At 56.8% G+C, this 27,966-nt stretch overlaps 1 protein-coding gene across 1 annotated transcript in view; it reads right to left on the bottom strand.

The window, feature by feature from the left end:
• Nucleotides 1–14,541, bottom strand: part of PSD2 (pleckstrin and Sec7 domain containing 2) — a 122,308-nt gene extending 107,767 nt beyond the window's left edge. The window contains exon 1 of the mRNA XM_034656112.1: nt 13,665–14,541. The gene's annotated coding sequence lies outside the window, so the exon portion shown is untranslated. The remainder of the gene's footprint in view (nt 1–13,664) is intronic.
• Between the last annotated feature and the right edge of the window lie 13,425 nt (nt 14,542–27,966).

The following is a 27,966-nucleotide window of genomic DNA, read 5'->3' as shown; positions in this document are numbered from 1 at the left end:
AAACCGTAACAGCAGGGTTGAATGTCTACTCCCTTCACTGTGCGACTTCGGGCAAGTCCACCTCACCAAACCTCAGGTTCTTCACCGAGCAAATGGCCACGGCGACGGCAGCTGCCTCCTGGACTTCTCAAAAGGATTAAATGAGATAGTTCTGTAAAGAATGCAGTTTACATTTAGCTTGAGGCGCGGTCAGTGCTCACTATTACCCATCACCATATCGTCATCCTCATCCTCATCATTATCCCCCCCAAAGCTCTAGCTATGCAGGGGGTAAGATTCCCATGTTAATCCTGGTCCCTCTGTACCACAGTTAACGCCCAGAACCTTCACAGCAAACTGGACTCTCACCCTTACTTCCCCGATGGGCAAACTGAGACTCAGAAATTCAAACTAGGACTTTTCAGACTGAAAAATCCCTGAAGGCAGAGGCCATGCCTCCCAAGTCTGGGGTCCTTGTAGGATTGAGGCTACAACTCCCCCATCAGACTGGGGGCTTTTTCTCCTTCATTTGGCCCAAGGGCCAGGTTTCTTATTCAGCACCTCCAGCCAAGCTCAGAGGAGCAGGAGAGGGTGAGGAAAGGTTCAGGCTGTGGACAAAGGTCGGCACAGGGCCTGCCTGCCGGGTCCTAGCTGCCCCAGCTGACGCAGGAAAGCCTCGTGACTGCCCCCTGCCCCCACAGGGGCTCCAGCTTCCCGCCTGACTGGGCTGAGCACTTCAAAGCCAGCAGCCTCTGAAATGAGGCTGCTGCATCTGAGATGGCAGCTGGTGGGGGGGGTCAGGCAGCCCCTGGCCCCTGTGAGCATCTCCAAGCACTCCTGTCAATGTGGACTTGGCGGGCAGCAGGTGGCCACCAGGGTCGCGGGGGATAGCTTTGGGTGCCCACATCATGGCCAAAGGAGCATTAAAGCTACTGGCAAGCCAGTGAGGCAGCGCCTCGAGGGGCCAACCCCTTCATGCTAGCAGGCACTGGATGCCCACGTGCTGGTGGGAGATGGAGCACTACAGAGTGGCCACTAGGACACGCACACACGCGCTCACTGCGGCACAGGCTAGGAGAAACCCTGGGTTCCGCCATTCCAGACCTGGGATCGGATCCTGCTTACCCTACTTCCTAGATATGTGACCTTGTGTAGTGTTATGGGTTGAATTGTGTCCTCCCCAAAATTCATATGCTGATGTCCCTAACCCCCGGTACCTCAGAATGTGACCTTATTTGGAGAAAGAGCCCTTACAGAGATAATCAAATTAAAATGAGGTCATTGGGGTGGGCCCTCATCCAATCCAACCGGTGTCTTTACAAGAAGGGGTAATTTGGCCACAGACACGCACACAGGAAAGACGATTTGAAGAGACAGAGAGAAGACGGCCATCTACGAGTCAAGGACAGAGGACTGGAACAGTTCCTTCCCTCACAGTCCTTAAGAGGAGGCTGCCAATATCTTGATTTGAACTTCTCATCTCCAGAACTGTGAGACAATAGAGGTCTGTGGGTGAAGCCACCCGGCATGTGGTACTTTGTCAGGGGGCCCTGGGACGCCAATACCGGCAACAACCCTTTCTCAGAGCCTCAGTTCCCATAGGCCCACAGAGAAATTATAATAGTGCTTGCTTCCTGGGATGCTGCAAGGCTTACATGAGACGCTATCTGTGAAGACAGCACTTAGCCCAGGATGAGACACAAAGCGCATGCTCAGGAAAGGGCGGGTGCTTTTACTATCCGGTTATTATTGACTCACATGTTCCCGTACACACTTATACATTTACTCATCTGTTCCCAATAACACTGCATTGCACACCTTCTGAGCACTAGGCACGGTTGAACAAATCTCTGTCCTCCGGGACACTTGGCAAAGAAGCCATGTCCTTGTGGGAAACAGACAATCCACATACACACGAATTAGCCGATGAGAGAGCAAATGCCTAGGCGTTTGCGCAGGTGCGCTCATGTGTCTGCACATGGGTGTTAAGGTAGGCGTTCGTGTGCACATAGGTGTTGATGTGTGCATGGGGACATCGGGATACCCACGAGCATAGGCATGTTAGTTCCTGTGCATCTGGGTACCCGAGTGCACGCCTGTGTGTGTTCCTGCACAGGTGCACATGTGTGTGTCACACATGCGGGGTTCTCATGTGTGTGTGCAGATGTGCATGCGGATGCATGAGAATATACGGGCTGCTGTGAAACTGGACGAGTATGGCTGAGCAGGGGTAGATGTGCGGGCAATTGTGTGTGAGCACAGCAGGGCCCAAAGCTAATGCCCTCTGTTGACTAAGGCCCAAGAAGGAGCTCTGAGAGCTCATCTCAGCCATCCCCCAGCCTCAGGTAAACATACACCCCCTTCCCAAAGTCAGATTTGAATCCTCTTATGTCCAGGGACCACCTGAGGACCCTCTCCAGAACATAGCCCTGGTTTACAGGAAGTCCTTCTAGCATTCTGACCACAATCCCTACTTCAGAAACCAGGAGGCCCAAAGGCCCTGAATGAAGCAGACACTAGCCCTATGTTCTGGGCACATTTTTGTCCAACATCTTCATTCAGCTCCAAAGGGAGGTGGGATCCCACATCCCCAAAGACCTTTCCAACTTGGGCACCTTCTTCCCATCCTGTTCCCGCCCCCAAAATACCCAACGTCAACACTCCCTGTCCCACCACCATCCCTTGGGAAGTGGCTCAGCTACCTGGCCTCTTCCCCATCAGCACAGAAAATCCAACAAAGAAGTATAGCTGGGGGTCTCCTGGCTGGCCCATTCGGAACATGCGATCTTGGGGGCGTAAGTTCAAGCCCCACGATGGGTGTAGAGATTACCTAAATAAGTAAGTAAATAAAGAAATAAACTTGAAAAAAGGAGGAGGAAGAGGGGGGAGGAAGAGGGAGTAGTGTAGCTGGACGTGGGTCTAGCAGGGGCAATGCTTCGAGCACTCAGCAGATGGACATGTGTAACTGCTAGGGTTGTGTGATGGAAAGACTTCCCGAGACTGAAAAAGGATACCCACATGCACAGGCACTAGGGCTTGGGAGTGGGGTGGGGGTGGAAACTCACAGATGAGACCACCCCCAGGGGACTGCCTCCTACCCCACACCCACTCTTCCCTGCCCAGGACCCGGTGGAGTCCCTGAACGACCAGACTTGGGGAACCAGAGACAGCTGGGCCCGGCTCTGTGCCCCTAAACTACTATCTGAACCGCAGACCTGAGTTCCAGTCCTGGTTCTAACAGAGCTACCAATGATAATCAAGGCTGACCTTTATCATGCAGTTTCTAGGCACCTGGACTGGCACTCAGCACTTGCCACGCGGTGCCCCTCAGAAGCTACACATCGTTTCGATGTGTTGTAACTGTCAGCGTGCATTTTACAACTGAGGAAACCAAGGCACAGGCAGTTCAGCTCATCTGTCCTCCAGCACGCAGCTGATTAGCGGCAGAGCCAAGAGAGCCTGTACTTTTTGTTTTTTTAAAGATTTTTATTTATTTATTTGAGAGAGAGTGAGAGAGAACATGAGCTGGGGGAAAGGCAGACTCCCTACGAAACATGGAGCCAGATGTGGGGATCAATCCCAGAACCCTGGGGTCATGACCTGAGCTGAAGGCAAAGACTGAGCCACCCAGGTGCCCCAAGAGCCCATACTCTTAACCATGAAGCCCCTACCTTATGGGGTGACCCTAGACAGTCCCTTCTCCTCTCTCAATTTCCCAGTCTGTGCAGTGAGGGTGCTAATTGCCATGACCTCTGATCTCTGTGGGACTCCCAGCTCTGACTCCTGGGTGAGGTCATAAGGGGTCAAGCCTCAAAGTGAGAGCCAAGGCCTCCCCCGGGGTCTTGTGAAGCATGCAGTGACAGGACCACCGCACACCAACGAATCAGACTCTCCACATACTCCCCACATCTCCTCCCTCCCCATTTCTACAAGCTCCCAAGGCCAAATGGTCTGTTGTGCACCAAGGCTTGAGAATCCCTGGATTCTCAAGGGATCTTTTGGCTGGAAAGTGGGTAAAGGAAAGTGGAAAGCACCCCTGCTTAGGTCCTGCAGGGGGAACTTCAGGTCACAAGGCTGAGGATGCTCTGAGGCCTGGCTATCCCTTCCTCATCCAATGGGCAAACCTCCTCCAATGGGGGGGATGACTGAATTCCAGAGGAGCTTCCACCATGGGGATGATGGGGAGGAAGAAGGAAGTTCTGCCACAATCATCTCTCCCTGTCACCTTTAAGCCAAACAGCCTCAAGGGTCTTAACCCATGCGCCCCTCCCCCAAGAAACATGAGCACAGCTGTGGGAGGGGAAGCCTGGGGATGCTGGAGAGGCAGGAAGGTGGGAATCCACACAAAGGCTGACCCCAGCCAGGCCAACTGGCCAGCGGGCCCACCCAACCCCCTGCAGCAGGCAGCTTGGCAGGGCTGAGCGCCTGCTCCTGGAGCCAAACCGAGTTCCCACCGAGTGTGCTTAATGCAGCGGCGGTGACATTTCTGCCGTCAGAAGCAAAAACAGGAACCCGGTCATTTTGATGAAGGGCGCCTAGAGTGCTAGAGGGAGATGTAGGAGGGTGGGGTTCCCACTCCTGCACCCGTTGCCCTAACCGCCTACCCCTGCCTCTGCCCAGTGCCCAACCCAGAGGGTCACAAAACAGATCGCCAGACAGGGAAACTGCTACAGAAGAAACCCCACCCTCTGGCATAGGTTGGGAAACTGAGGCCATAGCGCTGACACTAGCCAGATCTGGAGAAGATAAAAGGAGGGATCGAGAAAAGCCCCGGGGAGGATGCCTTGAGGAATGTTCAGGTGGGGACGCCTGTCTAAGGACCCAGAATGTTCAACCCGAGAGGCCGCAAGGACGGGTCTCAAAAGAGCCTACACACCTGCCCCCAACCCTGGCGCGCCCTCATGAGGGCGCTCGCGGCGTCTCTAATCTTCCAAGCAGCGAGAGGGTTAAGCTTCCTCTTCGTACTTGCCGCAGTAAGTGGAAAGGAAAGAAGTGTCAACTCTGTTCTCACCACAGCGGGGCTGTCGGATGGCACCTCCCCCCGCCCCGCGCACCCCGCCCGGCCTGCTCCCCCGCCCTCCCCTCGGAGCGCGCGCGCACACACCTCCCACCGCTTTGCCCAAATTATTTTCGATCCCGGGAGACTCCGGATGCCAGACGCGCTCCGCGGCGGCGGCGGCGGCCGCGCCTGATTCATTGCGCCAAAGCTGCAGATGCGACCTCCCGCCTGCGCCCTGTGCCCTGGCCCGCGCCGGGCTGCATGCGCGCCTGGAGAGATGGGGGGGTGGCAATTTGTAGGCGCCCCCCCCAAGAGGCGGGACCCGGCCCCCCGGGGCCAGGTCCCCAGTCCCCAGCTCCCCGGGCGGCGCTAATTAGCTTCCTCGGGGGGCGCCACGCGGCGTGAGGGGCGGCAATTTCCCGGCTGGGCTGCGGGGGAAGCGCTCCCACCGCCTGGGAAGGTGAAATGGGAAACTCGATTCAAAGAGAGCTTTCCTCCCCCCTCCCGCCAAGCGCCGTAGAAAACGGGTTTGAAATTCCTCTTTTTTTTTTTTTATTTATAGTGCACCGTCTCCATGGAAACCGCGGAGGAGGTCACGGTAGCTGGGCCCCCGCGCGTCACCCCGCGCCTCGCCGGCTGCAGGCGCCCGGATTGCGGCCTCCCAGGCGCCGCGGCCCGCGTGGACTCTACTCCGAGTTCCCCGCCCCCGCTCCAGTCAGCCCGCGGCTCAGGCCATATGACTCTGCCGGGTCCCAGCCGGGAACCGCGCACCTGGGCACCAGCGCGCTAGGCTGTTGTGCCTCTGTCCCCGGGCTCTAGCACGCGGGAATGCGCCAAGAAACACGTGCCTAGCTCCAAGACGGGAACGTGTGCGGCAAGACGCCGCCGAGGGGCTCACTGAGCTTGTGAATACCCTGGGGGATCGACCTATATAGGCGCACAACTCCAAAGCTCTTGCTAAAACGAGACCACCCCGTGGTTAAGAACTCTGGAGTCAGCCGAGTCCCTCCTGGGTAACTTACTAGCTATGTGACTTCGGGCAAGTCACAACCTCTCTGCCTCTCAGCTTGCTCATCAGCAAAATGGAATTGTGAGCTTTGAGTCAAAGTACGTTAAACGCTTAACACTACGCTTGGCAAGATGTTCTGAAAAATGGTAACTGTGGTTGGGGTTATTTTTTTTCAGGTTCGGAAAGCCGAGGCCCGAAATGCTTTGCTCAAGGGCGCGGTCGGCCAGGAGCCTGGGAGTTACACCTTGGAAGCTCCCAGCACCTCAGCCTAGACGCAAAAGGTGGGAGGTGAGGGGACGCGTGCAGGCTGCGCAAGGCCTGGGCCCGCCTAGGGCGCGGCGGGCGGGGTTGGAGTCTCCTAAGCTAGCCACATCCGCACCCGGAACCCTGGAAACGGGGCTCCCCGCCGTGCCCTCCCCCCGTAGCAGCACCATTAGCAGCAAGCCTGCCTGCCCCCCCTCCCAGGGCTAAGACCGCACCTGCCCCACCGGATGGCCTCCCCGGGGCCAGGCCGTGCCCCCCACCGCGCACACTTCCTCCCGGACCCCCAGCGCCCCGTCGAGCACGCAGGGGGAGGGGACCGGGCCGCCCCCGCCCCGCCGGCTTCCCACAGCCTGAGCTGCCCGGAGCCGGGGAGGCAGGAAGTCTCAGAGCCGGGGCGTGGAGGCGGGGTAGGGGCAGGAAGTTGGGGGTGACTCTCCCAGAGACCCCAGACGGGGCCCCGGCGTGGGAGCGGGGTGGGCGGGCGCGGAGGGATTAAGGGCGCCCCCCTTCCTCTGTGGCCTTTGGCCATGTGACCCGGCCGGAGCGCCCCGCTGGGTGAGGGCGAAGGCCGCTACCTCTGGGACCCCCAGCAGCGCGCACGAGGAGGGAGGGGCCGCCTTTGTCTACTTTGCCGCAGAAGCAGCCCCCCATAACTCCTCCCCACCGCGCCCCGCCGGGCCCTGCACAGCCCGGGTTTTCCATCCGGCCCGGCTCGGCTCGGCAGCTGTCAGGGGACCGAGCTGACCTTCGCGAGCAGGGAGTTTCAATTAGCCGCAGATCAGATAAGCGGGCGGGCCCGTCTCTCCGGGCACCGCGGGGGCGCAGCCCCGCCCCCGCCACGCCGCGCCAAACGCGCTCCAGATGGGAACAAAGATGAAGACGCAGCTCCACCTGCCTCCCCGGGGAAGGGGGGAAAGAGGAGGCCCCACCGGGAGGAGCTTCCCAACGGAGGAAGGGGCTGCGCCCCTCCCCTGCCCGTCGAAAGATCCCAGGCCGGGGCAGGGGTCTAGCCAAGAGGATCTTTCCGGCTCTGCTGGCCTCCTGCACAGCGGGGAAGTGCCCGCCGCGTTGACCTCATCCTCAGGCGGGCATCGTGCCCTCCCTCCCCGGGAGGGAGCCTTTTGCCATGTCTGATCTCATCCAGAGCGCTCCTGGGGAGGCTGAGCCAAGTGAAGCAGAACCCAACAGAAAAAGGAAACTGAGGTAGAGAGGGGCCTGGGCTTCTTGATCCGGAGCACACATCCTTTCACATGGGTTTTGTTTTGTTTTTGAGTGCCTACTAAGTGCTCGGCACTGTTTAGGGGGGCCCCAGAAAACAGTCTCATCCCCAGACTCACAGAACTTACATTCTAATTCAAGGAGACAGACCATAATCAAGTAAACAAACAGTTGAACAAGATCATTTCAAAGAGTCTGAAGACCCATGAAGATATTAAAATAGGTCATGTGAGACTGACTTCGGGGAGGGGACCATATTAGCTATGGTCGTCAAAAGGGCCTCTCTGAGGGGGTGACGTCTGAACTGAGGCCTGAAAAATCGGCAGGAGCCAGCCAGGCAAAGGCGAGGGTGTGGAACATATCCCTCTGCACATGACCTTAGGCCCGAAGGGGAACCAAAAGGGAGCAGGATTTGGCAGACCAGGTGAGAGGTCAGGGTTTATGCAAAGTAGAATGGGCGCCTTTGGTGGGTTCTAAGCTGGGAGTGACACAGTCTGACTTAAATTTTTAAAAGATCCCTCTGGCTACTGTATAGATCAGAGGAAGGCAAAAGTAGAAGCAGGGAGGAGGAAAAAGGGGAGCATAGCGGTGGAGGACAGGTTACTGGATGTTAGGTTCTCAATAAATTTTGGCTCTTATTATGGGTGTTGTTCCTACTCTACCAGCTCTGCCTTGACCCCCCGCCGCCCACCCTGCAACACACACATACACCTACGTCTGTGTACCAGAACCATCCCCTGGCCTTCCACCCAACCTCTGACCTTGTTTTCATTTGCTGAGAGCAGAAGCTTCGCCTCCTCCCATTTCCCCCCAACACCTTTGTTTGGAGGGAAGTTGAGGGGGTGGGGGTCATTAAAAAGAGACTCACCTAGTGGTCTTTCGCTAAAGTTACTGCTGGGATCCCTTTGCATCCCAGGACCCCAACCCACCACCCTGGGATGACCCTCTGAACCCCTCAATGGTCTCAATCCTGGACTGCCCTCCCTGCCTGCCAGAGGAGTTGAGACCGTTCAATTATCATTCATTCAATCAGTTGAATGACCCTCCAGCCAAGGCTGCGTTGTGGACAGAGAAAAGCAAACCTAAGCCCCGCCCCCAGACAGATGCCTGGTCATGGGGGTTTGTGCTCTAGGAGCTCAGCAGGGCAGGCCAGTGAAGGGGTGGGAGGCTCCCTTGGGAAAACAGTTCCTATAATCACAGCTCCCCTTTAGGGACACTTTCCCAGGGAACATGGCCAGGCACCATGCCCTGGTCCATACATGTCACTGAGTCCCCACGACCACCCAATGAGGTCTAAACTATTACTGTTCTCAATTCATGAGCAAATAAACAAATTTACAGAGGTAAAGTGCCTTGCCTGAGATCACAGAGAAGTTAAGCAATGGAGCTGGGAATCAAACCCAGGCCTACCTGAGGTCAGAACAGGAGAATTTAACCATTCTGCTATCTGGTCTCACATGCTATTAAATGCTAGGATGTCTCGGGGTGCCTGGGGGGCTCAGTTGGTTGAGCATCCAACTCTTGGTTTTGGCTCAGGTCATGATCTCAGGGTTGTGAGATCCAGCTCTGTGTTGGGCTCCACGCTGGGCATGGAGCCTCCTTAAGATTCTCTCTCTCCTCCTCCTTCTGCCCCTGCCCCCTCTGAAAAATATAAATTTAAAAGTGCTAGATTGTCTCTGAAAGGCCTTCAATCAAAGTCCTGTGGAGCTGGATTTTGTTCTCACTTCCCTAAACTTCCCTGTATGCCTTAGTCTTCATCTGAATCCTCAGGAGCCCAGTATACCATATACCCTGCTGCCTGGTATACAGTAGGTGCTCAGGTACTGCTTGAACAGAGCATGCTCTTGACAAAGCAGAGATGATGCCTGCCCTCACTTCCACACCTCCCCTTGGGTTCTGGGCCCCCTGTAGCCCATTTCAGAGTCTGTCAGAGCTGTTGACTAGAAAAAGAAAAGTTCTAGTTTGCATAATATTTGCATCTGCTTTGCATGCTGTTCACATTACATTAAAAGGCACAGAGGCCAGGCCCTGGTACCTTATTCCCACTCTTGGTGTCCCCCCCACACACCCACTGATCCAGAACGGGGGGGGGGGGTGAGGGTTCCCATTTAGAGTCCACCTATGCTTGCCTATTTCCAGTGCTGTGGGGCCAGGAGTGGGAAGATTCCTGCCTGCCCTCACCCCCACCTCCCTTCCATCCCTTCCTGGGGAGAGTAGTGGGTCAGGGCAGGGGAGCCAGTGGCAGACACCAGTGTGCATGCACATGCACGAATGCAGACACACACACACACACAGAGCCATGCAGCAGGAAACATCTGGGGTCGGGTGCCTGCCATGTGGTGACAGAGGTGGAGAAGAAGGGAAAGGAGGCTTCGCTGCAGTGCTGCTGTTGCTGCCACCCCGGTCACCCAGCCTCCCCTCACACAGGGCCAGCCTGCCTCTCTGACAGCCCACCTCACACCTATACACTTTCCTGATACGGCTACCTGGGCTGGAGACGGGAGGCCAGGGACAGGAAGAACTGATGCCAGGACTGGACAGAAGGCAGCTGTGGCTCTGATCGTGGAGGAGGAGGGGAGAGTGTGCACAGCCCAGCCTCAGTCTGGACCTTTAACCAGGTCAGGACCTCCTGAGAGATCCTGACAGGGAAACACAGGAGGAGGGAGCTGCTGTGATTGGCTCTGGAGGCATGACCCACATGAGTTAATAGAGGCCAATAACCTGCCCTCATTGGACCCAGACATCATTGTAAGGAGTGTCTTGGGGTCTGATTGGCTATGAGGTGTCAGCAGTTGAGGACTGATTTGCAGAGACATCTTACAGTCCAAACATGTCCCTGCTCCCACTCCAGGTTGAGATTTCAGGCTTGGAGGCACCTAGAAGCTGAAGAGGAACCAGAGACCAGGGAACTTAGAATGGTGAGCTCACCTGTGATCCATGGATGGATAGGAGGCTGCAGGTACTTACTGGGTGGCTCTGTGCCAGGCATGTAATGGGCGCTGAGGACGCTACAGGGTGCTGATAGCCTGGCAGACATTAGACCAACAGCAACCGTGCACAAACACTCCCCTGGGAGCCCTTCCTGGAGAAGGCAGCTTAAGGAGCTGGGCTTCAAAGGATCGGTAGAGAAAGTGACAAGACTTGTGACTAAAGGCAGGTGGGCAGGGACTGTTTCAAGGTGTCGGGGACAGCAGGGGAAGAGAAGGGAAAGGTAGGCGAGGGCCTTGAGTGCCAGGCACAGGAGCCGGCACTCTGCCAGGTAGGAAGGGGTGTACAAGGGAGGATGGGAGAAAGAGACTTTGAGAAGCTTGGCCTGCCGCCCTGACTCACAGCTCACACCTCACCCCTGCCCCGCGGCAGGGGAATGTTAGTACTGTGAGATGGTCTCCCATGCACCACCACCAACTTGTACGCACCTCACTGCACAGCATGTTGGGCTCTACTTCTGTAATAAACTGAATGTGTGTGTCCCCCAAAACTTGATATATTGAAATCCTAAGCCCCAGTGATGGTATTAGGAAGTAGGGGCTTTGGGAGGTGTTTAGGTCATGAGGGTGGAAACTTCATGAATGGGATTTGTGCTTTTATGAAAAGAACCCCAGAGAGCTGCCTGGTCCCTTTCACCATAGGAGGACATAATAAGAAGACAGCCAGCTATGAACTGAGAAGCAGTCTTCACTGGGTACTGAGTCTGCCAGCACCTTGATCTTGGACTTCCTGGTCCCCATAACTGTGAGGAATAAAATGATTGTTGTTTCAGCCACCCAGTCTGGGGTATTTCTGTTATAGCTGCCTGAATGGACTAAGTCCCCATACCCAGAAGAGGTGCCCAAGGCTGGCCTCAGCTGAGCAGAACTTTCCAGGCTGGTGTGGCCTCTCCTGGCCCCTGGCCTCTTCTCCTTGTGCATGCCCCCATCGCTGGCCTATGCTCAGCCGAGGGGCTGGGTGGGCAAAGCCCCTCAAAATCATCCCCACGATCCTTATACCTCTAGGGTCACAGTCCTGGGGCAACTCCAGTTCTCAGAACTTACAATCACAGAATCTCTTTGAGCCTCAGTTTCCTCACCTCAGATGGAAATAATATCCACTTTCTACAATTTTGGGGAGAAGTAAGTTGAACGAAGTCCTTAATAAAATGCCAGAATTTCATTTACTTATTCATTATCTATTGAGTGCCTTCCATGTGCCAGGTATTGTTCTAGGCACTGGGGTTTCAGCAGTAAATCTCAGAGACAAGGTCCCCTGTTCTCAGGGTTTTCCATTCTAGAGAGAGAGAATGAATATAAACCACAAATACATAAATGACAGAATTTCACATCATCACAAATACCGTGAAAGTATAACTAGGATAATGTAATAGGGTGACGGTGTAAAAGGAGATAGGGGAGGGTGGGTTTTGGATAAGGTGCTCAGGAACCTTGTCTCTGAGGTAATGCTTGAGCCAAGAACTGAATGATGAGGAGAAGTCTATCACACTAAGAGGCAGAGGAAGGCTGTTCCATGGAGCAGAAACAGCAAGTGCAAAGGTCCTGAGGCAGGAAGAGCTTGTCCTGTGGGGAGGCTGTTGTGGCTACAGAGAGGGAGCAGGGAGGGCAGAGGTTTGGGTATGAGGGTCCACAAGGACCTTGGAAGGAGTCTGGCTTTAATTCCAAGCGCCATAGAAAACCATTGGAGGTTTTTGGCAGGCATGCTGAGAAGTGATTTACACAGTAATTGCTCAATAAAGGCTAGCTGTTGTCATTATGAATAAGAAGAAGAAGCCCAGAGAGGAATAGCAATATGCCCAAGGTCACAGAGTCCCCATCCCACAGCCCCTTCCTCCTTTGATTGGCCTTCCCCTCCCCTAAGGAGCCCTATGTGTATCAGCCCCAAGCCTGGCGGGAAGGAGGTGAGGGCAGCCTCCCTTCCCTCATTCCCACTCCTTCCCTCCGGCCATTTCCCGTGCTCCCGGCGCCTGTGCCCCAATTAGCCAGCAAGGCTGACGGCCTCGGCTCCGAATGACAGACACCTCCTGTCACCCCCTGACGGGCGAGGAGATTAACTCTGAGCGGCACTGGCTCCAAGGGACAACAGGGAGAGGAGAAGAAGGGGGAGGGGATGACCAGGCCTCCCCCTGCCCCAGGGCCCCCAGTGCCCTGGAAGGAAGAGGGACGGGNGGGGGGGGGGGGGGGGGGGCGGTGCTGTGCACAGAAAGAGGTGCCCACAGACTGGGGAGGGCGGCCCCCACTCTCCTGACTGGCCACTGCAGCTGGGGCCGCTGCCCCAACTTCCAGCCTCAGCTGCTCTGAGGGCAAGAGACCATGCCATAACTGGGGGTGTTTCACAGCTGAACCTCAGTTCTGGGCACAGAGTGGGTGTGCAGTAAACACTTCTGAACTGACTGTGCTAAGTAACTTTTTTCATGCAGACTCATTCAATCCTCACAACATCCCCATTTTATAGAACACGAAACTAAGGCTCAGAGGTGGAGGGACTGGTTCAAAGATCACTCAGATGGGCTAGAATGGGTAGAGAATGGAAGTGAGTTATCCAGGGAAGAAGAGGTGAGCTGGACCTTGACACACAGGCATGACTAGTCAGGAGAGAGCAAGAGGAAGGCATTCCAAACAAAAAAATGCAGGAGCAAAGTCATCAAGGCAGAAATGGGCAAGGCATGTGCTAAATGGTAAGGACTTCAGGTGGCACGGGACAGAAACCCAACACACACTTGCTGAAGCAAAATTAGAACCTACTGGTTCATTCTGTGGGTCAAAGAGGATTTGGCTTCAAAAACAAGGATCAGTTTCCCTTTGGTGGATTCATTCATGGATAGTTCTCAGTGGTGGTGGCCTCAAATGCTCACACTACCAGATCAGACTCCCCCCCCCATTCCAACCCAAACCCTGGGATTCAAACCGAATTGGCGAAGTGCAGGTCATGTGTTCGTCATGTGTCCGTCCCTAAACTAATCACTGGGTGCAGGGGAGGTATCTGCTGATTGGCTAGCCCCCCCTCCCCCCCAGTACCAGAGTAGGTGGAGTCCCTCTAGAGCCCTAAGGGTGGTGGGGGAAGGGAAAGATGGTCCTTGTTAACGGGGAGGGCACTGGGGACCTGTCAACACCAGGGCTCCCCAGTTCCGGGGCTGGATTCTGGGCCTTGGATGACTCCTCCAAGGACAGCCTGAGAAACCCTACTCTCCTCAGTTCCAGTTCCTACCTGTGTAGATGACATCCACCAGCTGAGCTGTGGCCAGGTGCGAGGGGCTCCAAGCACAGGACAGGAGAGGCCTTGAGGGTTCCCAGCGCCCGAGCTTGCTCTGGTGTCTTTGATGTTTCCATAGGCGGCCTGATCTCTCCACCCATCCTTCACCCTTAGCCTGGCTGTAAGTTCCCCTCAAAGCTGGTGTCATTATCAGGGTCTTTAATTGTTTTTTACAAAATCACCAGCTCTGATCACCAGAAAGGGCAGTCTTGCAACAGTCAAGACTATGGCCCGGTGCCAGGAAAGACTCCTACTGGGAGAGCGATGCACCCTGTAGCCAGGGATGAGCAAGGCTGTGCGTGAAAGAACAAGCAACAGCTGGGCCGGCCCCCAGGTTAAAGCGAAAGCTGCATTCGCTCGTCCTAGGATGAAGGACTCTGCAGGTAATGAGTTTGCTTCACCAGGAGGAGCGTGCTGTACTTTCGGCCGTCGTGCTCAGGATCTGGAGCACGGACCCGGAAGTCAGACTGACAGACTGCAGTTCTGGATCCGCTGAGTGACCTTGGGCTTGCCCTCTCCAGCCTTAGTTTTTTCATCTGTAAAACGGAAATAATGCAAGGCCTGACCTCAACGGGTAGCAAAGTTCAAATGAGATATTGTGTCCAGGTATTGGCAGCACTCCTGCCACGGCGACTCTTCAATAAAGGACAGCTGTTACTACTAATAGTCTTCCAGCTCTGTCCAAGACTGGTCCTCAGCCTGGAGATCCCGGCAGTCTTTCTGGATCTCAATTTCTCCATTTGTACTTCCAGTCCTCTCCTAGGATGGGTGACTTGGATGATCTCACTGAGGGGAAGACCCCTCCCACATCAGTCAACCCATGGGGGTGGGGGGGTGGGGGGGGTGGGAAGACGGCAGGCAATGCCCAACCAACATTTTCACCAGGCTGGGCGGGCAGCGCCAGGCAGGCGGGAGCTGGTCAGGTTTTTAATTGAACGCGATGCAAATGAAATGTAAATACCATGCAAATAAGCTCTTGCCAGGAGGCGCTGGGCTGGGAGCAGAGGGAGCTGGGAGGGGACTGCTGAGCAGGGGCCCTCCCCTGTCCGCATTTCTCTCTCTCCCGTGGCTACCCACGCCTACGCCCACCCCCTGGTGCTGCCCACCCAGCCAGGCCATTACATTCTGGAAACAGCGGGCAGTGCATCTCCCCAGAGCTCCCTTCCAGATCCACTTCCCTAACCTTGTGACTCCTGTGGTGGTGGTGATGGTGGTGGTGATAGGGTGCTCAAGGAGGAGCCAGGGATCCTGTGGATGGGGCTAGGCGGACACAGACACAGTCACACGGAAAGACCCACATGGAGACACAGAGAGGACACACAGATATAGACATGCAGAAACCCACACTCCCTCTCAAGCCACCTGCAACACTGAGACCCACACAGACAGCCAGTCTCACATAAATACAACTGCACATTCAGTCACAAATACACACAGCGGCACAAATAGACCCAGTCACAGGGACACATGCATGTACACACATACACACAGGTTCTAGTCTGCCCCGCCATAAGGACTGCAGACTGGAGTCCCTGGGCTGGCCTGNGGGGGGGGGGGGGGGGGGGGGGGGGGGGGGGGGGGACAGGCACCCTGTGTGGTCAAAGCCTGGTGGTCTGAGGCCAGATGGGCCATAGGGGGTTGAAGGGCTCCTTCTTCCGGGTGGCCTGGGCCCTTTGTCCACCCCCCCCATCCCAAGATACATCACCATACCCCAGGGCTCACAGCCACTAGACAATCCCGGGTGTTGGTCCAACCCACCGCGTCCTGGGGTACTGGACCCCATCCTGGGATTTGGAATTCCCCTCGGGTTCCATAGCTCCTGACCCCCACACCCATCCTACTCCTTAAGGCAGCCGTCCATTTGGGAAAGGTTGACCCAGGTGACAGGGTCTGATCTGCTAGGTCAGGAATCCATGTCCCACCTGCCAAGGAGTGTGGGGTAAAGCACAGGGAAGTGAGGAAAAGGTTGAATGGTCTGGACAAACCTCCAATCCACCCAGGATCCACATCTGGGGGTGGTTCCAGCCCCCCCTCTGAGGTGACTCACGCCCCACATTTAACTCTCATTAGCGCCTCTGAGCCCAGCTGGGAGGGACAACCGCCAACTTTCCCCAGCAGACAGGGAGCTCTGGGTGGGCCCCTCCGCCCTCGCAGCCTCAGTTTCCCCCCAGGGGCCTGGCCCAGCGACAGGGGCTGCGTGGGAGAGCAGTGGCTCACAGTCCCGTTCGTCTGAGCTAGGGCTGTCCGCTCCACAGAACAAGGGCCTGGGTGTGGCCTCTTCCAGGAACCCCCGCCCCAGTCCCCCACCGGATGCACAGCAGCCTCCGATAGTCCCCCACCCCAGCCAGGGCCCAAGGGTCAGGAAGGAGGGGAGGGTGTAGATGGCGTCCAATCGGAGGCGGCCGGGGTTGCGGACGGTCCCGCCGCCAATCGGCCGGGGCGCCCTGCATTGACGCTCCTTCTCCGCCAGGGCTCCTCGCAGGGCGGGGGTGGGTGAACGGGGGCCAGAGAAGCAGGGAGGCGGCCGGGGACCCATGGCCGGTCCGCGCCTCCTTCCGTCCCCCGCTTCACAGGCCCAGCCCCGCTCTTACTTTGATTAAAACCGCCCTGTGAGCGGCTCGCGGGGCGCAGGGTGCGCTGCGGGCGCAGGCCCCTCGGGAGGCCGAGCCCGAGCCCCCCGGACCCCGAGCCCTCCCGGGAGAGGCCAGTTCCGCCAGCCGTCAGCACACTCCCTCCCCCTTCCCCTCTCTGTGGGAAGGAGGCAGCTGGGGCGGGGGTGGCCGCGGGAGCGTCTCGCCCGTGTGATCGTGCCGAGAGCCGGGAATTTGGGGCCATGTGGGAAAGACATTAGTGCCGGCCGCCCTGCCAGCCAGGAATGCGCCCCCCGCTCCGCAGCAGCCGCCTGCCTGGCTCAGAAACGGTGACTCACCCGCTCCGTGTTCCCACCCCCTCGTCGTGCACCCTCCACAGCCCACCACAGGCCTGGCCGCCGGCTTTCCAGCCTCGCAGCCTCTGCTCCGGCTGGTTCTGTTACCTGCTTTGCCCATCCTCCAGTCTCTTCCAATCTCTGTGGTCCTGAACCGGATCCCACGTCCGGGAGAGTCCTCAGACCCCCTTCCCAGGCCTGTGTGTTCTCTGGACTCTTGCTCTGGTTAGAATACTCCTTTGGGACTTAGCCTCTCCGCTGCCTTCCTTCACTCCAGAGTGACTCACCTCTGGCCGCACACCCAGCACTGGACCAGGACAGGAGCACAGGGCAGGTGCACAAAAAAAGAAAGGAGTCGATGTAACCTGTTAAGTTTGGGAAACAGAGCATTGTCTGCGAAATACCATTCCTCAGGTTCCTCTGTGACCTTGGGGTAAGAAACAATGCCACTTACCTCATAGGGTGTGTGATCCTGGATCCCTACTCTCCTGGCCCAGCCTTGCTTTCCTCATCTGATGCAGTAGGGATAGCAGTACCCTCCCCAGGCACTAACAGGGGTTAGTGCCAGTAAAGTCCTCAGCTCAGTGCCTGCTCCTGAGAGGGACTTGCTCACAATGCTGGTACTAATGCTATTCTCTTCCTCCCAACTATTCAGTGAATACTACTATGTGTCAGGCCCCAGGCTGGGTACTTTCTAGATGTTATCTCACATCACCCCTGCTTCAGCCCTGGGAGGCAGGTTTTGTTATTATCCTTCTTTTACAGATGAGGACACCTTGAGGCTTGTCGAGGGGAAGGTACTGACCCGGAGACCCACAATCATCAGAATATAGACCCACACCCAGAGTTCTGGTCCCAGCAACCCCAGAACCCTCCAGAGCCCTTGCAGGACCATCCCCTAGGTCTGACTCTTCCAAAGACCAAACAGCTCCAGTAGGCAATCCCTTGCAGCCCCCATCCCTAACAGATGACTCCCACCAACCTCCCACCTCTCTCAGGTCTGTCTCTCATAACTTTTAATAAGAGGTAATAGTGTCAAGCAGCGGGCATCAGCTTCGTTTTTAATTATCTAATTTACATTTAATTTTCCCCACCAATGTGATGCAGTTTATGGATGTTTTACTTAAGAGCATCCATTTATGGGCTGAGAATATGTTCACAAAATGAATGAACAATGCTTCTCTATTGGAGGCCCCTAGTTCAGAGTGGAGGACCCCACCTGGGGCCTTAAGCCCCGAGACCTAGCAGTCAACATAGTTCTGGACACTGGAATAATTAATAAGCAAATATCCCAGAACCTCTTCAGAGCATGCATCTCCCCTTCTAGCCTCCAGAAAGAATGATTATTGAGTGCTTTACTCTGCTGGACACTTTATAGAAATATCTCATTTAATCCTTGCAGTAACCCTTATGAATAGGTACTATAAACACCTGTTCAGGGCACCTGGGTGGCTCAGTCTGTTGCGTGTCTGACTCTTAATTTATTCCAAGAAGACTCCCCGACATGGGGCTTGATCTCATGACCCTGAGATCATGACCTGAGCCGAAACTGAGAGTTGGGCGCTTAGCTGACTGAGCCCCCCACATGCCCGTCTCACTCCCTCTCTTAAAAAAAAAAGAAAGAGGGGCACCTGGGTAGCACAGTCGTTAACCGTCTGCCTTTGGCTCAGGGCATGATCCCAGCGTTCTGGGATGGAGTCCCACATCGGGCTCCTCCGCTGGGAGCCTGCTTCTTCCTCTCCCACTCCCCTGCTGTGTTCCCTCTCTCGCTGGCTGTCTCTCTGTCACATAAATAAATAAAAAAATCTTAAAAAAAAAAAAAAAGGAAGGAAGGAAGAGAAAAGAAAGAAAAACATCTGTTCTATGAGTGGACAAAGAGACCCAGAAAGATATAATGTTCTGCCCAAGGTCACACCGTAATTGAAGGTGAGAGCTGGCATGCAAACGTAGACTGCGCGACTCAAAGCCTGCTCTGCACCGCAGGACTGGGGGCCCCTTTGAAAATCCATGCCCTGGTCCTGTAGACACCGGCCCCAAACTTAAAGACCTTGGATCTGTGGGGAAGTGTGCCTTGCAGTTCTCAAGATGTCAGTGGAGTTGGGTGACAGGGCGAGAGGGAAGGAGCAGGACTCAGTGACTCAGGTTTCTCAGGGACCCAGAGTTCCCTGATAGCTGGGTTTGGTTTTCCAGGCCTCTCAGTGCTCAAAGGCTGTGACTTCCATGGTGGATTCCAGGCTCCAGGAAGGTCCTGGAAATAGCAGGGGCACCCATGTTTCTTTCCACCATTGGTCCACCGATGACACTGGGCCTCCTCTAAAGCAGAGGAGATGAGCAGAAATTTCGGTTTCCAGGAGAGAAGAGAGAGTATGAAATCCAAAATGAAGTCTGAGCCCAGGGAGGGTGGAAAGAAGACACAGGCCCAAGGCAAATGGGTAGTGTGGATACTCACCTTGAACCCAGCTCCGGGGGGGCACCGTGGACCCTCAGCCAGCCTTAGCCAGGACTGGGCCAAGAGGGGGCATGGACACTCCCCCCAGCCTCGGTAAAGCGCAAGTGGGCGAGCATTACGTACAGTGCTCCATGCCTCAGCCAGGCTTTGAGCAAGACGACAACACAGACACTCACCTGAACTTCAGCCACGCCCTGGATGTGGGCTGTGTGGATCCTCAACTCCAGCCTAAGCCAGACCCTGGGCGGAGGGCAGTGTGAACTCCTCCTCAGTCCAGATCATGCTCACAGAACTGGGAACTCTTGCGAGATTTGAGGAAGCTAACCCCCACCCTACCGTGGGGACAGAGACCTAAATTTCACCAGACGCCTGTGGGTCCCGAAAGCTCAGCTCGCCACTGTAGGACAAGAGAGGGGCACCGTGGAACACAGAGGCCCAATTAACACCCCTTAAGCCACCCCTACCTCTCCAGTCTCAGTGTGCTTGATGGAAAAGGGAGATTGTGACCCACTGCATACTTCAGGGAGCTGCCAGGACTATTATGGTCATTAAATGAGATGGGCCAGATCTCCTCCCCTCTTCCTGGTAGCTCCTTCATTACACAGAAGGGGAAACCAAGGCCTGGAGAGATCAAAAGACTACCCCAAGATCACACAGCAAATTGAGGTCAGAGGTGGAAGTGGAACCCAGGTCTGGGTCTCCCACAGCGGCAGGCTTGCAGTTAACTCCCTGGACTATTGCACTGCGGGTTAAGCTGCACCTTGGCACCTGGTCCAGGACACACGCGCACGTGTGTATGTGTGTGTGTGTGTGTGTTGCTGGTGGGGGGGGGTGCAGCGGACAGGGCGTCAGGGGAGCTGTCGCTGCCGCCTCCCTGGTATTTTTAGCCTCGAGAATGAGCTGAGCTCAGGGCTCTGAACAACCATCGGCAGTGAGGGAAATGGGAAGGTCCCCGCCACCCCTCCCTACCACCACCAGCCTGGAGCCAGGTTTGGGTAGTGGGGCGGGGGTAGCCTGGAAAGGGGCAGAGACCCCAGGGAGTGTGAGCAGTCAGACCCTGAGACCCTGCACTCCCCCCATCTGGATTATTTTTCCAGTGCCCCCTTCCCATGGGGTACATCAGAACCCAGCCAACCTGACAGGGATAGGCACCCCCCTCTCACCCCCTGCTACCCTCAGCTTCCCCTGCTAGGAGCTCCAGGGCCAGCTTTCTCCTGCGCTGCCAGGTCAGAGCTGCAAGGTTCCCATGACAACGGATGACAGCAAAAGAGGCTGCTGGCCACAGGGTCAGGGGTGAGGGGGGTGTGGGTGGCAGAGCAGAAGAAGGGAGAGGGCCTAGCACAACGGTGGGGGAGGGGGCTGGAGTGCAGGACCCCGAAATTACAGCTCCCTCCTGAGGCCTAACACCCCAGGAAAGGCCTAGAACTTTGCCTGGTTGATGCTGGGAGACACTCCATTGCACTGACTGGGGAAGCCAGACGAAGGAAGGGTTGGCTATGCGTTTGGTCATGTGATCACGAAGCCAGCTAGAGGGTCTGGCTTGGATGGAAATCCTAGCCCCTTGCCTCCCCGCCCAGCACTCTGCTGCCTCCAGGGTCTTGGCGGTACGAGGTGGTGTCCAGATGTCCCTATATTCCTATCTCCATAAAGTGAATGGGTTCTACAGCCCTCCAACCAGCCTGGCTTGGATTCCTCATCCTCTGATGAGTGGTCAGGGCCCCCGAACTGCCAGATCACTTCTTGTCAAGCCTAGCCCCCCATTTGCTAGCACAGGGTGTGTTTTAGTTTCCTTGGATGGGGACCTAACAGGGATCACAGCCCGCTGCTGACTCCACACCCCAGGTGCAGGGGCTGGGGGTGGTCAGGCATTTGCCCCACATACCCAGGTGGACTGAAGATTTCACTACAGACCTAAGTCCCTTCAAAGGCTGCCCACGTTCCAGAACCATCATTGGCTTCCACTGTCCCCAAGACAAAACATACACACTTGTCCTGGAGCTTGGGGTTGACTCTGCAGTCCCTGGGGTTCCCTCCGGTATGGTCTCCTCACTGTTCCAGAAGCACCAGTCTCCACATCTCCTAGGTAAGCAGCATGGTCCTTCAAGGCTCAGCTCCATTCACAGTGCTCCAAGGAGCTTTCTTGGCTTTTCCCATCCACGCAGATCTCTTGCTCACCAACAGGTACAAGGCTTGAGAGTTCACAAGGCCCTTGCACACAGGACTTCTCATTCCACCCTCCTAGCATCTCTGGAAAAAGGATGCTACTTGCTGATGAGTAAACTGAGGCCCAGAGAAGAAGCTTCTTAGAGAAGGTCATACAGCCTGTGAGCATCAACCTGGGACCTGGCTGCAGGCCCTTTTTTCTCTCGGTGTCCCCTCTTGGCAGTTCCCAGCCTGTGGCCTCGCAGTTGGGATCCTCAAGCTCAGACCCAACAGCTTCTTCCTCCAGCTCCTGAGACACAGAGGGCCAACACTTGTCCTCCGCCTCCAACTCGTCTGCTTATTTGGCATCACTGAGCACCTAACAACACAAGCCCTTCCCCTTGGAGCTCACCTTCTAGCTGGGAAGACCAACACATAAACACAACAGTTCACCCAGTATGGTCTCAGCAGGGCCGTGATGGGGGCACCTGGGGCAGTGGGTACACAGAAGAGGCTTCTCCAGCCAGACGTGCAGAGTCAAGGCAGACTCCAACCACAGCTCTGCCTCCCTCAGGTCCCCCCTGCCTGGGGAACTGTACTCCCATGTCTAACCTCAGTCCCACTAGCTGCAGCCCCTAGAAGATGTGTCAGTGGGTGACTGGCTGAGAAAGGCCAATACCCAGGTCTCTGACCCCAGTGCTCTATCAACCAGCAACCTTACTCTGTATCCACTTGGGATGGATCCCCTCTCTCCACCAACCCCACAGATCCCGGGGATGCGCAGAGGGGCTGGCTGGATGGCAGGCAGGCCTGTCAGGCTAGGGCTGGCAGAGCCACTGCTCTCCTCTGAGCCCCCCACCGCCCAGCTCTGCTCTCCGAAGAGAAGAACCAGCAGGTGGTAGGCAAGGGTCAAAGCCTCCCCCTCCCCAGGATGCGGAGCCAAGCTGGGAACAGGAGAGAAAGGGGCCACAGGATTGCCGCTTGGTCCTTGGGGCTGCCGGAAGGCCACTGGGAAGGTAAGAGAAGATGAGAAGGGGACTCAGTCTCAGCAATGGAAATCCTCCCACCAGTTGGAGTGGGGGCTACGGGGGCAGCAGGAGGCAGGGTAGGCTCCTGACCCAGAGCCCAGTGCCCTGCCAGGGGTGGGGGTCAGGGCACTGGTCGCCCTCGGGATGAAGCCAGCTGCAGGGCGATTCATCTCTTGAGGACAGTGCGTCAGCCACCCCCCCCCCCAGCCTCCCATGGTCAACCCTGCCTGCGCTGCCCTGGGAGTTCATCTCAGCTCCGGGGACTTCTCAGCCGCTGTCATGGCTGCATTAATTCTGAGGCCGAGGGAGGCAGGAAGGAGGGAACACAGACGGGGGTGGGGGGGGGTGGATAGCCTCCTTGGGAAGGTTTCATGGTCAGCAGCTGGTGAGGAAGGGTCCCAAATGATGGTGCTTGGGGCCCCCTTCAAGGCCCTGCCCTGGATGAAGAGTCAGGGGGGGCATCCATATGATTCCCCTTAGACCATCAGAACCCTTGCACCCCCAGCCTCTAGCCCTCGGCCACCAGCTGAGCCCCAAATGCAGTTTGCAGTTTTGACAGCAGATGTCTCTGCTATTATGATTTATCAAAATGCTTAAGGTAAATAATGCACACATATTTATAGGGAAGGAAGCAGGCAGTAGAAGGCAGGAGGGATTGAATGGGGTCAGGGGACTTTGGGGCAGAGGGCTTGGGGCGTCCTCACCTCTGTCCTCAGCTCTCCCCACTCAGACCCAAGGCTTGATCCCAGCCTGGCCCTGGGGAAGGTGGGAAGGGGCGACATCAAGCCTGCCCAGCCAGCCGCCTGCCCAGCCCGGGTCCTCAGGAGGTCAGGGAGTGGACGGGCCTGTCTTGCTGGGCCCCCACCAGGCCTGGGAGGCGGCCACCTGAGGGAAGCGCTGAGCCAGCCTCACACCTCAGCCACGTTTCCATGGCTTCACTGCGTCCTGGCTCCCGAGGGCTCTGTCGCCTTATCAACGGCGGGCACTGCCCTGGCCCTCACCCTCGCCATCACTCCCCCCGGACCCCAGCGGCTGCCTATGGATCCTGCTGCAGCGGAGCCAAAATTCAGCCACAGGCGGTGCCCTGTCCTGGGCAGGCCTCAGAGCAGGGCGAGGGGCGGGGAGCATGGTGGGAAGTCGCCACGGAGGCCGAGGCCCTCGTAGATTCAAGCTGCACCCACTCTGGGCCCCCCAATACCCAAGTCCTGTCATTCCAGGCGAGGGGGCGGTGATCCTGGGCTACCCTCTCATCCCCCACCCTCACTCCACACAGTGCTCTTTGTTTCCAAACGTTTCTGGGCTTACGGACGTTTGGTTGAAGAACTTTACTGGGTTTTCTGATTTGAAAAGCAGTATGTACTTACTGCAACAACAAAGAGTGAAAAAACAGAGTCAGAAAGTGCAGAAAAGTCGAAGGAAGTAAAGCTTGACCCTAATCCCACATCTGGGCATGATCACAGGCAGCCTGTGGAGGGGGGGGTCCTTCCAGCCAAAGCCTGAAGCATAACCAGGTGTTTAAGGGCTAGACTCTGAAACCAGAGGAACCCAGCTGTGTGACCTCGTGTGTCTTTCCACTTCTACCTCTCTGAACCTCAACCTTCTCATTTGTACAGTGGGGTAACTAACCAACGCCCTCCTCACGGGTTAATGGGAGGATTAGGAGAGCCAGTAAGTGCCATGGACTGACCCGAGGCCTGGCACACGGGGCCACAAGCTCTATGCAGCCTGAGGCCGGAGACTTCATTCGCACCTCTAACCAAGGGTAGAGATCCAGAGTATGGAAGTTCCAGGGGGCTAGGGAAAGGGGGTTCTTTCTAGTAAGTCTCCTCCTCCTGTGAACAGAACTCCAATTAGGGTTGAAAATGCACGAAAGGAAAAAAAGGAAAAAAGGCCCAGAAAGAGGAGATAATGTCTTTAATCAGCCCACCAGAGGTTTTCCGGTGCCGATGCCACCCCCATGAACTGCTAGCCACTGCCCTGAAACCAGGTGATGCTGCCCAGAGTGATCAGTAGTGATGGGGGTGGCACAGGGACACTAAGCTTGGCCTGCTGGGGTTGAAAAGGCCCCGGAGGAGGTAGCCCTTGACGAGCACGGCATCGGTCAGAAGGGAGAAGGCAGCAGGAAATGGACCTGCCTCTGACCCATCATCAGGCATCAGGACGCTCGGGTGGCGGGCCCCAGAGCCCCCAGACCAAAACCCCCCGCCCCAGGCACTCTGCACCCAGGCCTGGAGCCCTGGAGGACCTCCCCTCTTCTCCCCTGGGCCTGCCCCATCTTCACGCCCTGCTGCCTGGAATCTGAGGCAGCCCTTGTTCTCTGGCAGGAGGGGAATTTAATGCCGCTGAGGGATGGCAGGTCGACAGGCGGAGAGAGATGAAAGTGTCCGCTCTGGCAGCCGGGTCGGGGCCTCGGGGGGACCCTCCTGCAGCCCTCCCATCCTCCCAGCCATTCTCTACTCTGTGTGGCAGTAAGAGCCCTCAAGGGGCCCTCAGAGATGTGGACCTCTGGGGACAGGACTCCCTGCAGGCCTGTGTGACCTTGGGGGGCAGCTGGGACTCTCTGTGCCCATTACTTGCCTGCAGGGTGCCTGGGCCAAGGTCTATATTATTAACATGCTGGTGGCTGCCTGTCCCTCTCTCACCTTGGCTGTTGTCAGCATTGCCTGTCAGCACAGGGCCACGGGTGGGCAGTGGGGCGCCCGGGCGGGCTGCACAATGACCTCCATCCATCCATCCGTCTCTGGCACCTGGGATCTGCTGCTGCAATCAGGTCAGGCCTAAGCAGCTTTGACCGCAGCCATGCCAACGGGCCATCACAACCTCCTCCGTGACTGCATAGGGCTAAGTCAAGCCTGGGACTAGAGGCCAAGGCCCCGGGGTGGAATCTGCCCCCTGGCCCAACAGCCCCATGTCCGTGTTGGAGATGCTGTGGGTCTTGGCACCGTGAGGTGAACTTGGTGCTCTGGAAAGGACCCTGCCAAGTGCCCCGCCCCACCGCACAATCCCTGATCGTGCTGCCCTTCTTTCCTAGAAACAGAGAGGCAAAGGTGGTTGGCGAAGGTCATCCATCAAGGGTGCACGCAGATGGGTGTGCGAGCCACAACCACACACACACACACACACACACACACACACGGTGACCAAGAAGTGAAAAGGACCCACATGTTCAGACTCCCAGGTCCGCTTTCCCTTCCATGGAGGCACATGGTCCTCCCAAAGCAGCCTGGTGCAAGGGGTGGAGGCCAGAAGCCCGAGTTCTAATCAGACCCTTGCTACCGTCTCGCTCTGTGACTTGGGCACGTCACATACTCTCTGGGTTTCAGTTGTACATCTGTAAAATAGGTAGTAATAATCCCTATCCTGATGATTTTCTGAAGCCAAAGAAGTAAACTTACTCGACAACTTGAAACCATTCCAGACCGAAGATAGCCTCCAACTAGCCTTGGACCAAAGTGAAGTATGCATGCGGAGCGCCTAGCTCCCGGCCCACAAACACCTGGTCCACTACGAGAGCCGGGCGCTTCCTCCTTCCTGTACAACGGGAGCGCAGCAAGCTCCTAGCAGAGGGGCAAAGGCCCAGCCGGAGTGCTGAGTCAGGCGCAGGGCATGAGACAGGGGCCCCAGCGCGGGTGGGGGTGTAAGGGCACCAAGGGACTGGGTCAGGCCAAGTCCCGCTGCTTTGGAGGGGAGGGGGGTGCCTGGCAGGCGCTGGGCCAGCAGGGGTGGGGAGAGGCCTTTGGCGGCCACAGAGAACAAAGAGGCTGGGGTTGCCAGGATATTTTGTGGCGCTGAAGCTGGTGGTAGGGCCGGGAAAGGGGCCGTGGCAGCCGTGGGAACTGCGCCTGCTGCCCCCACGCCAGCTCCCCCACCCAGAATGGGCCTCAGGGCCAGGCTGCGGGTAAGAGGGGCTGCCAGGGACACTGCTCTGTCCTTAGAGTTGCATGCTGTTAGGGCAGAGCCCCAGGAAATGCTGGACACCAAGTCACACGTGGCACACGGAGTCAGCATCCCTGAGAGGATCGCAGGTGCACGTTGACACATGATGTCACGAGCACACACCCAGGGTTATGCAAGTGGTGTCACAGGGTCACAGCTTGGTCACAAGCCAGCATCATACCCTCCCATGGAGTCCTGGTGTCAGTCTCAGGGCCACACCCATGACGGTTACACAGACACAATGTCACAAACCAGAGAGAATCACCCAGTGTCTGTCACAGGCTCGTGCGTGCCGCACAACATCAGTGTCGCAGATCCAATGTCACACACACAGCGTTGGCCAGTGTCACACACATCACACTGGGTCTGCTAGAGGACTGCACAATGTCATAGGATTACATGTGCCATGTCACCAAGTATCCCAATGTGTGGCTACTGACATCGTACATTAACCCACAGCCATATGAGGTCTCACAGAGCCTACCACACACTGTCACAGACCTGTTTTCATGTCACACACAGCCACGCTGTTGCACAAGGCCTCACACGGTTGTCAGGGCCTTGAAATCTGTCTCTCTCTCACTCTCTCACACACACACAGATGCATGGAGGCTGGGTTTGTCTCCATCCCTGTGTGTACCCTCAACCACCCCTGCCATCCAGGTGGGGGAAAGGAGAGCATAGGCTGAAGGCTGTCAGGTCACCAGGAGGTCAGGCTCCCAAGGGGAGCAAGGGGAGCAGAGGGCACCCCTAGGGAGGGGAATTGGGCATACAGCTCCACAGGGAGCCTGCCTCTAAGTACTTCTCCATCAGCAGGAGAGCAGCAAGGGTGAGCCAGCAACAGCAGACGCAGAGGTGCTACAGGGAGAGACGCGAGGAGACAGAAGAAACTCACAGGGACATGGAAGGATGGCAAGACACAGAGACACAGGGGAGTGTCAGAGACCAACAGAGACTATCGAGAGAGATTCAGAGACAATGAGCCAGAAATGGTTGGAGGTGGACGTGCCGGAGCAGGGCCTGGCCAGGGCTGGAGCCCACCGGGGGACGCGGCAGCAGCTAGCCCACTGGATGGGGAAGTTGGGAGGGGAAGGTGAGGCGGCCAGGGCTTTAGGGAGGACCCACAGCCTGGGCAGAAGGTGGGGACATCTCGGTGAGATGTAGGCGAACAGCTTTAGAACAGCAACAGTAGCTGCCATTTGACCACGTGCGTATGACGAGCCAGGCCCTTCCCTACAGTGATGTCATTTCATCCTGGGGCAACTTCATGGAGGAGAGACGATTATTGTCCCCGTTTCCCAGATGAGGTAACTGAGGTCTCATCACATGTTCAGCCCACAGCTATTCCCACCCCTGCCTGGACTTCTCCAGACAGAGGGGCTGGCCTCCCATGTCCACAAGCAGAGCACAGAGGCCAAACTGGAAGAGGTGAGGGGCTTCAAGCTTAGGGCTCTGTGCTGAGGGTAGGCCCAGGAGCCATGGCTGGGCTGTGGGTTGGCACGCTAAAAAGGTACAGGCTGGCTGAGTCACAGCAACCCCCTCCGGGCTGGCACTGGAGCCATCCACCCCACACCTGTAGGCATGCCAATGAGGGCTGGCCGAGGCCATCTGCGGCCTGTGTACTGCCAGCAGCAGGGCGGGGGCAGGCAGGGGCCTCCTGCCTGGGTGCCCCCTGCTGGCCAGGCTTCCCACCCTGCTGCCCCCAAGGACGACCCTCCCTGCCCACTCAACGATCTGGAGGTGCTGCAGCTCGCCTTGTGCAGGGGATGAGGGTGC

This window comes from Ailuropoda melanoleuca, chromosome 3 (assembly GCF_002007445.2).
Source record: "Ailuropoda melanoleuca isolate Jingjing chromosome 3, ASM200744v2, whole genome shotgun sequence".
NCBI lineage: Eukaryota > Metazoa > Chordata > Mammalia > Carnivora > Ursidae > Ailuropoda > Ailuropoda melanoleuca.
The sequence above is the reverse complement of the archived record's forward strand: the minus strand, read 5'-3'. Positions and strand labels throughout refer to the sequence as shown.